The 16,925-nt window shown below is 31.2% G+C and overlaps 1 protein-coding gene across 1 annotated transcript in view; it reads right to left on the minus strand.

Moving 5' to 3' along the window:
• The window catches only part of LOC139098209 (zwei Ig domain protein zig-8-like), an 80,689-nt gene extending 64,593 nt beyond the window's left edge, over positions 1-16,096 (minus strand). Inside the window, exon 1 of the mRNA XM_070650339.1 lies at positions 15,474-16,096. The gene's annotated coding sequence lies outside the window, so the exon portion shown is untranslated. The remainder of the gene's footprint in view (positions 1-15,473) is intronic.
• Positions 16,097-16,925: the final 829 nt, after the last annotated feature.

The raw sequence follows: 16,925 nt of genomic DNA on the forward strand, positions 1-16,925 counted from the left end.
TAAAGTTTAATTTAAATCCACCAAAAAGAGCAACTTTAATTCTAAATCTAGGTTAAAAGCTATCCTCACATATTAGTTCTAATAAATTCCATAGAAATAGAAAATTTCCATGAAAAAGAGCTGCATTAGCATTCACAGCCAAACACTTCGCTTCAAGACCAAGCTTCATAATTCCTCCACTAACACCATTTTGCTGATTAAATTATGCAAATTTCATCAAAAACTTTAAATTTATTCTCGCAAAATTTTTCTTTCTCCATCCATGTATATTAAAACAGCTAAACTGATTGACGCTTGGCTAAGCTCTTTGGCACTCTATCAACATTCACATCAGCCAAGGAAATGCGCTAAAAAAAGCATTTTCAAGCTTTTTCCCCTTTAACATCTCAGCATTTTCGTTTTCATTCAACATTTTCTTTTTTATCATCAACAGCAATTCATTTTTAAGCCCTCCGGATGGAAATACAGTGCTTCTTTTAAAAATGAGATACAGCAACAGCAACACAAATAATGTGCAACATTTGAGACACGCGAAGACTAGGTAAAATGAAAAACGACGCTTGTGGAGCAGAAAAAAAAGTTGGTTTCCATATGAACTCATCAGTTAGAAAAGGAACAAGTAAGAAAGTCACTAGGACTGGTTGAATAAAGCGCATAAAATTGGCAATAAGGTTTTTAATGATGCGGAACAAGTTGATTTCCATATGAACTCATCAACTTTAGTAGGAACAAGTAAGAAAGTCACTGGAAGTGGTTAAATAGAGCGCATAAAATAGGCAATAAGATTTTTTTGTGATACGGAAAGCTGATTTCCATATGAACTCATCAACTAGAGCAGGAACAAGTAAGAAAATCACTATAAATATTTGAATAAAACGCATAAATTTGGCAACAATCTCTTTCATGATGCAGAACGAGTTGAAGGATTTCTTTCCATCGAAATTTATGAATGGAACTAAATTTCATTTAGATTAACCCAAAAATATAGGAACAACTCTACATATTCGTCTTCAATGTGCTGTAAAAATTTCTCCGCTCATAAAGAACCGAAAATTTCTCTTCATTTATAAGGAAAGAAAGAGCCATGAGCCAAAAAAAAAACGAAATACATTGAATGTAAGATGAACGTGCCAGTATTTTAGATTCAACTAGCAAAACAAGAAATAGGAAAGTAAAAAACTTTTTCTACTCGATAGAGATTGTGTACGAGTAGTATACCGCTATCGTCATATCCATATATATTTATGAACATGTTCAGTAATGTGAAAATTATTTTTTCTTTCTGTACTCTTGAAGAACAGGAAGCGAAAGAAGAAAAGTTGAAGATAATAATACTATCATATAGTCGAAAAATGTTTATTCAGGAGAAACTTTTTTACATTTTTTTTTTTTTTGGAACCAAATGGATGTTGAAAGTTGTGTAAATGGAAATTTAATTTTGTAAATGTAAAAATAATTGGTATTTCTAATGTTCAGTAATGTCAAAATTAATATTCATACTATTTTGATTATTTTCTAACGATACTTGATGTGATGATGTTTGTTAAATTTTAGGGATTATAGGGGATCGTAAACATTGATTTTTACTAATTAATTTATTCAGTTTTTTGTGCTGTTTGAGAGTTTGAGAATAGTTTTTTTGGGTAATGATGAGGAACAAGTAGTTTTTGAAATGATTTTTATTTTTAAGGAACAAACATGTTTTGTAAGGGTGTTCATCACTTTTTACACAATGTTCTTAGGGTGGAGGAGGGTTTGAGATTTTTCTACGCCTCAAACAATGAGCAATGAAAATGAAAGGAGCAGGAGAATGGTCAAATATTCGTTACATAATAATTGAACAGCCTTATATCTATAAGAGCTTGATAAAAGCTTTATAAAGTATGAAGAAACTGCCCCGAACGAATCAAATGAAAAAGCTACGCTATGGATTTTTTGAAATTTCGTCATAGAAAGATTTATTAACACCAAATAGTTGCCAAATGGAAGGCATCTCTATTTGACAATTAAATGGATTCCACGCAGTAGATTTATAGCTGTTTTATGGTATTTTGTGGCATCAAGACCATATTAAAATTTAAAAAAGCTTAGCGTCTCTAGTTTAGTATCTTTTAATTTCGATTTCCCTGGTCAGAGTGGAACAAACCCAGAACAGGCTGTGATTGCTCGACTGTTTATCAAGATTTCAATCTGTATTGGTATTGAAATAGAGCTTCAGGTCGACTCAAATTTCTTATGGAATCGAGTTAGCTCAAATTGACTTTTCGATTCAAAATCAGATTCAACTTTAAGTTCTAGATTGAAATTCGTTATTATTTCCTTGTAAAACAATAATATTTCACATAAACTATAAGTATTCATAAAGGTTCCAATCATAAAAGTAAGCCATAAGTATAAAAAAGATTAACAACCTCAAGAAATAACAATCAATTTAAATTCGAGAAAGAAGTTACGCTCTAGTCACTCTTAACAAAAGTTCAGATTCCTACTTGGAATATTAAGTCTTCCTTCCTCACAGATATAAATACGTTTTTGCAAATCAGACATAAAGTTTACGGAAAACATCATTTAATCAACAGAGAAAAAAGCTCAATTCGTTTGATTTTTATTCTTTATTTGCAGCTATTCCGACAATGCGATGAAGAGAAACTTTTATACTCTGACAATTCAATCAATTTTTTTCTCGCTCTGCATGCATTCCACTTTTATTTGAATATAAAATTTTAAATTTCTGAATTGTTAGAACTGCTTTATTGCACACTTATCAAATTTCGTTTTGAACCTAATTAACTTTTACGGATTAAATTATATTAAGATTGCAAATATAATTTCCAAAATGGAAGATCGCTGATTCCATTAAGAAAATCTCGCGTTTATTGTTCGTCTTCACATGGATATGTCTAGAAACTTCATAAATCATAGAAAAGAAAAAGCTATAAAAGATCTCAAATAAATCGAATCTTTGCTAATAAAAGAGAAATGATATAAAATTGTCTGTGACAAACAAGAAATATCAGACAAATTTATTGACACAAAAAGCATTAAATCTCTCGAAATTTTCACCATAAAAATCTATTCCATCCCTTGAAACAAAAATAAAATTAAATACAAAAGAGCCAAAAAAACATAAAAAGCAATTCTTTAGAGTAGATGTCGAGTGGAAACGCTCACAGTTGATTTTTTTTTTTTTTGCATTCCTTTCTTGTTTTATCAATGATGATTTTTCACTTCGTCACTTCATTCCTTCGTGTGCTTTTGCCTCTTTTCTTCCGTTTTTAATACTCATACATGTCGTGTGTCTCTTTAATAAAATTATTTTCGAACCATTTTTGCTTTTTAAGTGCGCTTTTCTCAATTTGGCGGATGTGAATTTTCTACGTGACTTCTTTTGTTGCAATAATAAGGTTGCAGTTGTCCAAGGGAAGAATAACTTTAGATTTCGAGTGACAAAAATTATGAAAAGTGACCAAACAGCATGTAAACTCGAGCATCCACAGAATCTTTGTTAAATTCGCAATCGACACATATTGAAACTTTGCCGTCATGGCGACAAGGTGACAGTATACATAGAATCAAGTGGCAGCAACTAGGCACTATTGGTCTCCTTAAAAGTGACGAGGATATATAGAACAAAGTGTGCCTAGTGGCTGCCAGCTGTGCCTAGTGGCTGCCAGCTGTGCCTAATGGCTGCCAGCTGTTCCTAGTGGCTGCCACTTGGTACTAAGTATAACGCCGCCTCATCCCTTTTAAGTTGAATTTGTCCAAAAGTGCAGGCATGTAGACAAAATACGACAGGCTTGAAGCCTTGGTCGAACAAAAAACGAGACATGTCTGTAAATCTAAAATGCAGAAAATACCGCCTTGCATCTTCTTTTCTGAACCCTAATCGAGTCTTTGGCAAATCTCGTTTATAAACAACTGGATAACATATGGCTGCCAATTGCATTTGATGAAGATAAAAGAGTTTAGTTTGTGTCGCTCGGGAAATTTCCCCAAAGGAATTAAGCAAGTAAAAGAACTCTCTTTACTTACGAATTTATGGTATTGAAGCAAGCTTTGTGTTATAATTGTGTATGTAGCTTAATGAAAGAATGCTAATGCTTTTGATTATTCTAAGACTCTTATTTGAAAATAAGAAGCAAAAAGGACGTCCTTATCAAATATATATTCAAGATACCCATTTCAAAATACCCTCAAAAGACGTCGCATGTAATGGAAATTTTATAAAAATATCTTTATATTCTCGAATATCACCAAAATTAAGCCTTCAAATTCCTCATTTGCATCGCTAATTAATCTTAAGCCGTAGAAAGCCGCCTTCATATTCCCCTAAAAATAACAACAACAAAAAATAAATCTCAGCCTTCATTCACTTGAAAATTTTCCACACTTGCTTCATCGCTACTTTAAAAAAAAATGCGGTAAATTCCGTTCATTCTCTTTTTTTTCCATCCCTTCAAGCAATGATGAAGGCTTCTGATATTAATTTTTTGTTTCCATCGTCTCAGCGTGAAATTTTCCTCCTTCTTGTTTTCCTTTCGTATATTTGAATAAAAAAAAATCTCTTTAAGTAAAGTAACAACATCAGCAGATTGCGTTCATAAAAAAAAGTAGAAGATGCGAAAAGTGCGAAGACTGTTTTTGGATATGAAAAAAAAAAATCCATTGAAGTATATAGAAAGGAACAACAATGTAAATATGTGCATATAAAGAATATTTAATCTGATAACATGAGCCAGAGATTATGGAAATGTCATGCATAATTTTTGATGCACATGCTGAATGTTTTTTTTTTCTCTCCTTATTTTACATTCCACTCCCACCAAGCATCAAGCCTGTTGTACAAAAAACAATCCCAATCCGCTCAGGTATGAATTTCCTCCTCCTCGTTTCAACTCGCATGTTCATACATTTAAGCATAATTCACATTCGTTCAGTAAAATAACAATATTATTGTGCTGTATGTTATGTGTTTGTTGTTGGAGCTGTAAGTGAGCATGAGAGTAAAAATTAATAAAGCAAAAGTTCATAAAAATGTGAAAAAATTCCTTTTTTCGTGGATGATTTAAAAGCTTGTGTACGTTTATCTCAACACATAAGTTCTTTTTTTAGAAAACTTATGGTGGGACGGAAATATGGAATGAAAAATTATGTGATATGGAGTATCAGGAAAGAGGATTTTGGGAGGTTAATGATCTTAGTTGCTTCTTTTTGGACAATTTGTTAGGATTTATCGAGACAAAAGTTAGTTATGTATACAAAAATTTCTTCCCGCTTCCCCATCTCTTTCTCAAAAAACTCTGGCTTCGTCTAATAATATTATTAAATAATTATTGAGGGTCGTAATGTGCAAACCCGATCGGCACAAATTATTCATGGCATCCAAGTAGTTACAACATGACGACCGAATGACGATCTTTGTGTCAACTGCTATGCATCCAAGTAACTGTCACAAGTCATCCGATTGACAATTTTCATTTAAACTGCTATGTATCCAAGTGGCTGCCACATAAAGTACAAGTGACAGTTTTTATGTAAACTGCCATGTATGGAATTGGCTGTCACATGGCTTCAAAATGAGGCAATTTTCATGTAATCTCCCATATTTCAGAGTTTCTGCCAAATGGAATCAAGTGACAATTTTCATCCAAAATGTTATGCATCCAAGTGATTACCAAGTGGTTACCACATGACATACTACTTGGATTTTCAATTAAATTGCCTTGAAAATTACCACTTGAACTACATGTTGGTATTGGTAATTCGCAAAGAGCAGCCAGTGATAGAATCAGTTTTAGACTACACCTGAGAAAAACCATGAATGAAAAGTGATCTATGCAACCAGCAAATTAAGTTTAGTAAGTAAAAATGCCATGTGGCTGCTATGAAAAACTTGTGCCGATCGGTAAAGATTCCATACAAATACATTAAAATGCAAAAACAATTAAAATCAATTAATGCTACAATTAACGTTTATAATGAGTTAAGTCAACAACCCTGACAGACAGCCACCAAACCAAAACCTCCTGTGGCCCACCATTTTCTGCAATCCATTGATTAAAAATAATCATAATTCATATTAAATTCCAAAACGAGGAAAAGTCAGAAAATTCCATCATCAAAAGCTATTCATAATAGTGACAAATTAATGTATGCTGTCACTTCCATCATGCATTAATCTCCACCCTCACAAAATAAAACAAAAACATAAAATTAATCACAAAAATCACTTTTGCATGTAACAAAAAAATATTTCCCGTTAACATTTAAAAGCCATTCATAAATTGTAAAGTGTTACTAATGATAGTTTTAATTCAACAGTCATGGCTTGTCACAATAGTTGCTTTTTATTTCTAACTATACATTATTATCTGACTACATAAATACTTAAAATTGTCAAAACACAAACTGTTGACAAAAACTACGTTAGTTCCTCATCCCATTCATCTTCATATTGTAATATTCTAAAAATAATACAGTAAAATATTCATAAAAGTGTATGGATTATATGAGATATATATATATACATAAATTTTATACGGTGAGGATTTAATGTGTATAATTCGTAAGGTGAACATGGAAAATAAAATTTTCGTTCCTCTTTTTTTTTTCGTGTTTCGTTGAAACAAAAACTTTTGAGCAATTTTGGCTCTAAAAATAATGTTGAAATATTAATTTTAATGAGAAAGTTTATACATTCAGCGTACATGCACACACAAAAAAGTATGGTGAGTTGGTCGTAATTTGTTGGGTTAAAGTGCATTTTATGCTGGTTTGTAGGAAATTTATTAATTGAGAGAAGGCTGAGAGAGGCCTGATGAGAAGCATAGGTTATCTGTAGGGTCAGTGAAGAAAACGTGACTAGTTTTGAACCTTTTTAGGCAAAAAATCAGATTTTTAAAAATTTACCGGATTTTTCAAATTCAAATTTTTCAAACTGAGAACACTATAATCAATGCTTCTCAAATTTTACTGCACGACACAATAGTAAGTCTCTAAGACCTTCTATTGTGTCGCAAAAAGTATGTCAACACACTAAATTAGCATTAGATATGTGGTTTGCTGTGTCGCATATGCAACTCTTTTAGTCATAAAACTGCGGACTTCCAGTTTTTAATCTGTTTTGCCATAAAACTGCGGGACTCAAGTTTAACACCACTTTATGGATTTAATCTGCAGGAAATGCAGCTCTGCTGTTTTCGGACGTACTTTAGTCATAGACGTTACTTATCACCTTACTATAATTCCTAACAGACAATAAATTAGAGTTGCAAAACAGGCACCTGTGACAGGCAAAAACCGTACAAATTCTTGATAATTTATATGGTTTTGTAAGAAAAATCTTACAAATTATCGAGAATTTAAGGTTTTTCTTACAAGTTTTCAAGAATTTGTACGGTTTTTACCTGTTACAGGTTCCTATTTTGCAATTCTGCGAAAAGCATACTTAAATAAATGAGGATTCGCATGAGTATATTCAATCAATTTAAATGAGCCTGCTCCTTGTATACCATTCAGGTAGGGACCCCATTCGCCTAGAAATCCTGCCAGTTCCTACACCCTTCACCTTCACCTCCAACACCAAACCACCCCACCATCCCATCCCATAACCAGACAAAATGAAAAACAACTGCAAAACATCATCGACGGCAGTAAAAAACGCTTCGCAGCACAGCAAAAAAAAAAAACATGAATTGAATTACGAGTCATAAAAATGCATGGTTTTTCATGACGAGGATACGAAAAAAAAAAGAAATTGTTATAAATTAGAGAAGTGAAAAATCGTGTATTGTTTAAATTACCAGCGTTATTACTGCTGTTGAATAATTTTAAAATTCTCATCCAGAAGTAATTTTTAATTCGAGATATATGCTACCTCATTTATATTAATACTGAAAATTAGCTTCGGTTGCAGTTTAACAACCAAAAAGTTTGACTTTTAACTTAAATAATTTTCAATGTAGTTAAAGAGAAAAGTTTCTTTTTTTTTGGGGTAGATAAAATGATTTAAAAGGATGAATAATTATCCATGGTGGATGGAAAATTGTTAAAAGCGCATGATGAAAACTTTTCTTAAATGTTAATTGAAAACTTTGAAGTATTTCCAACATTCATTAGAGTTTTTGGGGAAGTTTGTTAATTAGAAATTGAAGACATAAAAGTAAAGTTAATTAAATTTACAAGGATTATACAACATGGTGTCTTGAAAGATGTTAGGGGAAAATCATCTTAGACTATAATTAGGAAATCCAATGGAATTTTACATGTATGTTGAATAATTAATTCAAGCATTGACTCTAATTGAATTATTTACAATGATACAACTAAGATGATTAAAATTGAGGATGAAGATGCTTCTGTTCAACCTAAATGAATCTTGAAATTTCAGGAATACGATGAAGATCTCGGTAGTATAGTCTAATTGACTTGTTAAGGCTTTTTCAAGATTTATTGCATTACATATCAGGACATATCAGTACATATTAGTAAGTTAGATGTTTTGATGTTGTTTTCTTTAAGGATTTGCATTTTAAGGCTTGAAAAAGAGGGTTTTAAGCATAAACCAGAGTTGAAAGGACTCCAAAAGTCCAATACTTTTTTGGAGTCATGAACTCTCATTATAATTTGAGAAAAAAGTCTTGACAATTCTGGAATAATGCTAAAAATACTTTCTTTCAAGCTTAAAACGGCAAATCCTTACATAAAACTACACTTGTCCACCTGAATTGACAAAAAACATTACATCTAGTTGAAGTCAAGTAAATGTTTAGTTCATTGGTGGATAACCTTCAATTTTCGATCAAATACCAAGACACACCTTGGAATATGTGAGCCTCGATCGAAACGCGGCACTCAAGTTGCTCACTATTCATCAAATTATTACGTCGTGGTTCCTCTAGCATGCAGCTGAAACTTTTTGAAAATGCCATAAACGACATGCCAAGTGGTTTTGATCGTGGCTAACAACCAAGGTGTCACAAAAAAATATGAACTTCACTGATCTAGTTAATGACACTTTCTAACGGTATTCTGTCTAGTCGTGTAAGTGTCACATTGTCTCGCAAAGTTCCTTCCTTCTTTACAGTTTGATAGCATTTACGAGCAGCTCCTTTTACATAACTGTGTAATATCCATTAGACCGTTAATTAAAATTATGTAATTCATCCCTGAAGCCAGCAAAGTGAATGAGTTGAATAACAGTAAGCAACTACAATCCAGAGCAGAGCTTTTTTGTCACTAAAAACGCGCTAAATCGCCATAGCATTATTTTGCTATATCACCATGACAGCTGAGAAATGAAATTATCTGCATTGTGCTGATCGGCATTCAATTCATAACTCTTCATTTCCCATAATAGCTTTTGCTTATTTCCCATAATAGATTTTGTTTTCCATCTAACAATATACTTAGTAGATTCAGAAATAAAACTTACACCTCCACAAATTTTATATGTTTTCAAATCAAAACTTTTTTGAGTGAAGCAATAAAAAAAATATTTTTGAAGAAAATATTTTCCCATACAAAGTATAAGAAAAGGAATTTGACTTTAGGAATTCCAATTTTATCAGAGATCTCTATTGTATAACATCACAAAAGCTCAAGGATTATGAAACTTGATACCATAGAAACGAGCAAACTTTCTTTTAAATAAAAAAATTGCAATTAGATTCATATCAAAATAAGAAAATGTTTCTAGATCACAAAACTAGTCTATTGAATCGATAAAAGCAGATAAGGATATGAGAAAATATATAATTTTTAGTTGGAATCTTCAGAGTGATGTGATGTGGGTTGTTATGCAATCAATGATGAGAAAGTTTTATGATTTCATTTAAAATTGGAACAAATTTATTTCTTATTTGAGAATCAACCAGCAATAAAGTATTGAGTTGCCAAGACAATTGCGAATGGTGTCATTTTCAAGCAGTTGTTACCATTAAATGATGATTTTGAGGAACTAATACCAAGGCTAATACTGTATTAGCGATTATTGCGTGGGTGTGACTACTAAATGTAACCCGAGCAGCACAATCCAGCGAACAAAGACATTTTGTATGCTGAATTCGAGTCAATGAAGCCGGTCTTGATGTCATCCGTGTAACTTTGCGTCTTACCATTAATACGGCGTCTTTGCAGTGACCAAAGAGCTCTTGGAAGGAAGTTGTCGATGGAAAAATTGTAGCACTTGATATTGGCAATTGTCTAAGGGTAGCCATGGGTCACAGCTGATCAATACGGACAACGAAGTAAGTAAGCAAATATTGGAAATAGGAAGACAGAAGGCAGCTAAAGAACTAGCTTTAGGCGCCATCTGAGGAAAGATATTGACCACAATTGATCTGTATGGCCAGTGAAATAAGTAAGTAAGTAAGCAGTGCGACAAACAAACAAATGGTGCTGTTCGGGTAGCAGATAAAATATTACTAGAATCAGACGAATACTAGCTTATGTACTGAAATAAAACATCGATTTGTTTGTAAAACGCAAATCCAATAAGCATTCCGTGTTCAAAAATCCAACAAATTTCAATTCAATTGCCCGACTGTAAACCTTTCATCGATTGAATTGGATTGCAAGAATTTTAATCAGCAACAACCAACACAATATAATCTAAATTACAAGTGTCGAAGAGGCTAAAGTTTATAAAGTCAACCAATAAACTAACCCCGATACTTTCCTTAATATTAAAAAAAAATCCCACAACCGAGCAGTTCTCATGAATTTTTATTGCCAAAAAAAACCTTAAAAATAATTCTTTTCAGACAGTTTTTTTCTGTCTGTTTTAAATATTTGTGCAAACAATGGTTTTTTTATCAAAATCAAATTATGTTAAAACAAAAATCCCCTTAAAGTTTTGCATAATTCTTAAAACAAATAAAATTCACGCTAGTTTTCCTTTTTTTTTTGTTGCTTCCTCTTTCCACTTTTTTGTGTGTTTTTTATTTGGTTTTATTCTTAAGAAGCAGAAAAAAAAACGAGAAATAAAAGAAATTTGAAGTGAGGTTGACGGATTTGGAACAGGGGATTAAAGCGCATCTAAAGTAGGATGGGAATTTAGGACTTATGTTGTTTAAGAGTTGCATGATTTATTAGGTTTTGGATGATAAGGTAAATTGCTCCTAACAGGCAAAGAGCATACTCTCGAATTTATTGCATGAACATGCTCATGAGCGTTGCTCTCAGATTACTCGGCTCTTTAGAGCATGTGAGCAACTGAATTTTCCGATTCTTACTATTTCCCGATCGGCACAAATTACTCATGACGGTTAATTGGTTGCCACTTGAATGCCGTGTAGCCGTCATTTGGCAGCCAAAAAAGACTTGTCACGATCGAGTTTGCAGACATAATTAAGTGTCACTTTTGGTTACCACTTAGATATCATGTGGCCACCATTTGGTTCTCAAGACTGGCGTATCCCGATCAGATTTGCTGACATAATTAAGTGTTACCTCTTTCAAGCCATTTAAACTCAATAATTAAGTGCCAAAGTGACAAAAAGTAGACTAATTCTGCCAAAGGAATTTTCATGGAGTCCTAAAACACCTCAAGCTCCATGTTGCCAAACGACACATTTGGGAGCCATTTGGAAGTCACATGGATTTCAGAGTTTTACGTGGATAATAATTAAAGTCTTTGTATCGCTAAAGGATAACATTAATCAAAACTCGAAGAAGAATCAAATCAACAAAAACGAAGTTAATTCTGATTGGATTTAAGTCCATTTTATTGAAGATTAAATGGATAAGGGCTTAACATTAATGTTTTCAAAAAATAAATAAATGATAAAGAATATTTTGAAATTATGAATTTTAAATTATGAATAAAACTCTTGACACATCAGTCCAATTCTCTCTCATTTAGACCACCGATACACTTTACTAAACCTGACAAACTGCCTTTTATATCCCACAAACCAACATCCAAAAAAATCACACAAGAAGAAAGAGTTTTCATCTTTTTCTCTTATTTTAATCCTTTCCACTTGACATTGAAAAAAGTGAACAGCATAGGCAGAAAGGATAGAAAATCCTAAAATATATAAAGGCATGCTCAGCGAAAAGAAAAGGAAATTAGACTGGAGGAGGAAAATCTATGGAATATGCAAAAAAAAAATCGCAAATTTTTATTTATTGATTCAAGCAATTGATCCTTTTTCCTTTTCCTATTTTTTTTTTCTCCAATTCATTCTTAGAAGAACCGAATTTCTTGTGCCTTTTTAATATTTATGAAAAAAAAAGAGAAAGAAAAAGAAAAAATTAAACACAGAATAAATTTGATTTATGGGTTTTTCTCTTCTTTTTTATTATAAAAATTTTTATGGCATCACTTTTGGAATTAAATGAGAGAAAAGTTTGGTATTAGAAAGAATTTTTTGGATTATTGGCATTTTTGCTGTAGCTTTAGGGAAAAATATTTGTTTGAGGGTTCCACATAACAAAAAAAAAATACAGCAAATGGGGGGATTGTTCAGCTATTATGTCACGCTCTAAGACAGTAATGGGCAACCTGTTTGCCATGAATCATATGCCTTATACGGTTTTGGTCGAGGCTAGGTCGAGGTCCACCAAGAAGTGCCTTGAAAAATTAAAAGTTGCCTATCACTAATCTAAGGTCTGGGGAAAGAGGTCAAGGAAGCAAAGAGGAAGGAGAGTTTTGGGGTTCACACCTTTCTCCTCTCTTTTTGGACAAAATACCTCAATTTGCTCAAATTGCTCCCTCAGCTTGTCAAAGCTCAAATAATGAATTGAGATTTCAATGTGATATCCACATTGAGCATTTCATTTGTTAATCAGCATTTTAGATTTCGGTCCAGAGGAAGACGAGGCATCAAAGTGTCAATTCCTCACATTACAAAACAGCTGAACGTCCCCTCCAAAATCTACACAATTATTTATATTAGATTTTATTGGCAATTGATGGGTAAGTCGTAAGTGCTATGCAAAAAAATAAGAATATCTTCAATTCCCTAAAATATTCTTCGGCTGTGTGAATACTTATGCTGGATTTTTTTCTTTATGAGACTTTTTTTAAAATTAATCCGCTTTTATGTCAGATTTTATCATTTTTATCTCTTCTTCATTTTTATTTACCAAAAAAGAATATAATCATGAGAAGCTTCATTGAGAAAAAAGTTATAGTCAAAATAAGGACTAATGAAATTTTGCTGTCATTTTATGGGTGAAATTTTATAATCAATTGGCCGAAAAAAATTAAATAAACGATTGAGATGTAAATAAAAAGTGGGACTTGGTTGGAAGGAATTTTTTTGATTAAAAATATTGACAGAAAATGAGAAAATTGTGTTTAAAATTGAGATATTAATCAAGCTATCAAATCTAGAAGGAATCTGGACTTTTGAACGATATTAAGCAAATATCTAAAACAGTACAAGTTGATTGATCGATTCAAAAATCGACAGTAAACCATTGTGACTCTAACTTAGTACTTGGTTCAATTTAAATCTGACTTGACTCATGCCAGCTTATTCACTCAGAGTCATACCAGCTTGGTGCCAGATTTTAGATCGATTGTTACTTAATCAATGAGAATGAAAGGTTGCACTTAAGTTGCAAATAAAACTGATTCGATTGTAATTGAGCATTAATTTAAGATTTAACAAGCAATCCCATTAGGTTGACACCCCTATTCCAGAATACCCAATTCCTGAAACGTACCAAAATAACTTTAAAAAAATTGAATTTTAAAAATTGAATTTGAATCAAAAATTGAAAAATTGAATTAATCTAAACATAAACCCAACAATGCAGCATTAGAACTGGAATGGATTCATTTATAAATTGAGTTTGAATTTTCAGGAATTAAATGTGACACAACCCTAAAATACACAATGGCACAGATGTAATATCATAAATATCAATTAGCTTAAAAACAATCATCACATTACATGACCGCTTCACCAACCTTTTCATTCCCAAAATTAAACAATTGAAACCACAACATTTTTTTTATAATAAAACTCAATTAAAATGTTTTTAATAATAAGCTGCTTTTGATAAGTCATGGAATATTTCAACAATTAAATGACAGAACAATGATCGTAATTGAAAAATGGTGTTAATAAATTAATAATTTACACAAAATTTGGTAAATTACGTTAATTGGAATGTTCATATCAGCGTTAAGCAGCACAATAAATTAATTAGCAATTAAAAAAAATTTAATAAACCTAGGCAATAATGGAAACATGTTTAACAGTGAAACTGTAAAAGTTACATGAATACACACAATGGTCAATAACCGCGAATTTTTAAACAATTTCAGTGCAGGTGAGTAGGCGTCGGGAAAATAATTCATTAACAGTTCATAAAACTTCATTCTTTATTATTTAATGGAACTAGATGCTTTATGATCATATTTATTGACGTTCATAACAATTAAACAGTTGTCAGCATTTTACCTATATCCAAAATAAACCATTCATTGTTAAAACCAGTCACATAATATTTATTTTGATATTTAATTGACTTTGTGGCTAAACATCAACAATTGCATTTATTTTTTAATTTTTATGTTGAAAAATACCAAAATTGGACATTGAAGTTTTATTGATTGATTAAAAGAACACAAAGAATGACTTACAAAGCCTGAAATTTCAGCATAACTCTTTTCACCAATTTCAGCCTCAAAACAACGAAAATTGGATAAAGTCGAGCCATTTTTGATCAAAAATTCTAAAAATTGATTTTTTTTTATGATTTTTTGATTTCGAAAAATTGAAAAATTGCAATTATTCAGTTTAGACTTTCTATTAAATTCCACAATATTAGTTAAATTATGCAATTTTTACGTTAGTTCAGTGCTGTCTGAACTGTTTACCTCAGAATAATATTTAGAAATGTCATAAACCACAGATCTTATGCTGTTTTGGTTGCGGCTTATCACCAAGGTGTGCTGTTTACAATAAATTTTGGACAATACTGAGACAGTGTCTGAGTCATAAATCAAAACGTCTAGATTTACACATTGATAATTAGGCATTATCAAACTTCGTTCAATAAAGTCAGTATAAAATGAATTTTCAAATTCGCATTAAGGCATAAATTCAAGTCGATTTTGTTTCAACCTTTCGATTTTATAACAAATTTTATTAAAATAAGACTCTTAAACCACTTTAGCAATTAAAAAAATGTCCTTTATGCTATAAAACCATTAAATTTATTTAAAGTTAATTGTTCGACATAAAAACCTTTAAAATATCATTAAAAAATACATTTTAAGCAGAATTAAATAAAAAAAGTGAAAATTTTCCATAAAAATGATTTCATGTGTAAAATCCCTTCAACCATCCCAGACAAGCTATGCGGAGGAAGCTAGCAGAAGAAGGAATATCGCAAAATCTCATTTGCAACCCCAAAAAGTAATTAATTCATCTCTACATGAGTACACATTTGTGTTTTAATCTCCTCTGTCTTGCTCCTTGTTACATTAAATTTTTTTGTGTCTAAATTACCTTCGAATGAAATTTCATTCCTTATTATATGTTTCCGAAAAAACAGAATTTCCGTTTTTGATATTTTTTCACTTTTTATAAAACTTAATTTCACTTTCACAACGTGTTGAATGATTAAGTATTTATTCACAATTCCTTTTTTTCCTTTCTTTTTCACACAAAATATTTCATACATAAAATTCAATCAGCAAGCGATTATGACGAAGTAACAAAAATTGGATTGAATCCTCTTTTATGATTCCTTTTTTCTTTTTTTTCCTACAGACTCCGTTTTTTTATGAATTCACATTTTTTCTGTATTATGATAAAGCGTCATCATCATCATTGAGCTTTATGAGATTTTTTTAGCGCAATTTTCTTCAACTTGGTACGAGAATATTAGTGATGTGTTCTTCAACTATTGGATGATTTGATATTCTTTTTATCTTGCACACTGTTAGAGACGGTGTATGTGAGGTTATTATTTTTTATAGCGGTTCTTGTTAGATTGAGATTTAGTGATGGAATTTTGAAGTTTTTTAAGTCACTTTTTGAAGATTTTTTGTTCTTTTTTGAATTTTTTGATTATTTTTTGAAGTTTTTGAACCTTTTAAACTTTTTTGATTGTTTTCTTGAACTTTTTAGTCACTTTTTGGCAGTTTTTTTGTAGTTGCTTTAATTATTTTTTGAATGTTTAGATATTTTTGATTATTTTTTGAATGTCTAAAATTGTTATTTTTTGAACTTTTTTACTTTTTTGCAATCTTTTTTACAGATGTTACATCGTGTTTCTTAACTTGCTTTCTTATTTGTCAGTCTTTATTTTGTCGAGATCAAATCTTGAAATCAATTTTTTAACAATTTTTTAAGTATTCGTCAATTTGTTTGAACATTCTTAACAACTTTTTCACAATTTAAATTCGTAAATTCAATTTAATCCAATTTTCTAATAACAAAATCAAGTCTTAAAATCTTAATGTCTTATTTGACAAGAGTTCAAAACTCAAAATAACACGAGAAATTAGAGTTTTAAAGTTTTGCAATTTTCTAATTTTACACTCTTTTATTGGACTTGTTCGTTTATTTTCCTCAAAAACCCGCTCGGCAAATCTTTGATAAATCCACAAAACACTCAAATCTTTCCTTCTAATCGATAACAACTTTTTTTACTTCCATTAAATTATTTTCTTATTTATTTTTCACACAATGATTTTCTCATTTTCATTCAACTGATTCTATGTATTTTATAAATCACTATCAAGCACGTTTCAAAATCACTTCTTTTTTCCTCTCCTTTTTTTGCTTTTAAATGAAATTAAATTATTGATTCGTTCACACAAATAATTGTATCCATTTGATGTTGTTAAAAATGACACTGGATTATTTTTCTATCTGAAATCCTTGTGAATGGACAGAATTTTTTTTCTCATCTATTTGTTGCCTAACACAACACACAAAAGATTGTGAGGATGA

This window comes from Chironomus tepperi, unplaced genomic scaffold (genome assembly GCF_022539635.2).
Source record: "Chironomus tepperi strain 1889 unplaced genomic scaffold, CSIRO-AGI_Ctep_v1 contig_445, whole genome shotgun sequence".
Taxonomy (NCBI): domain Eukaryota; kingdom Metazoa; phylum Arthropoda; class Insecta; order Diptera; family Chironomidae; genus Chironomus; species Chironomus tepperi.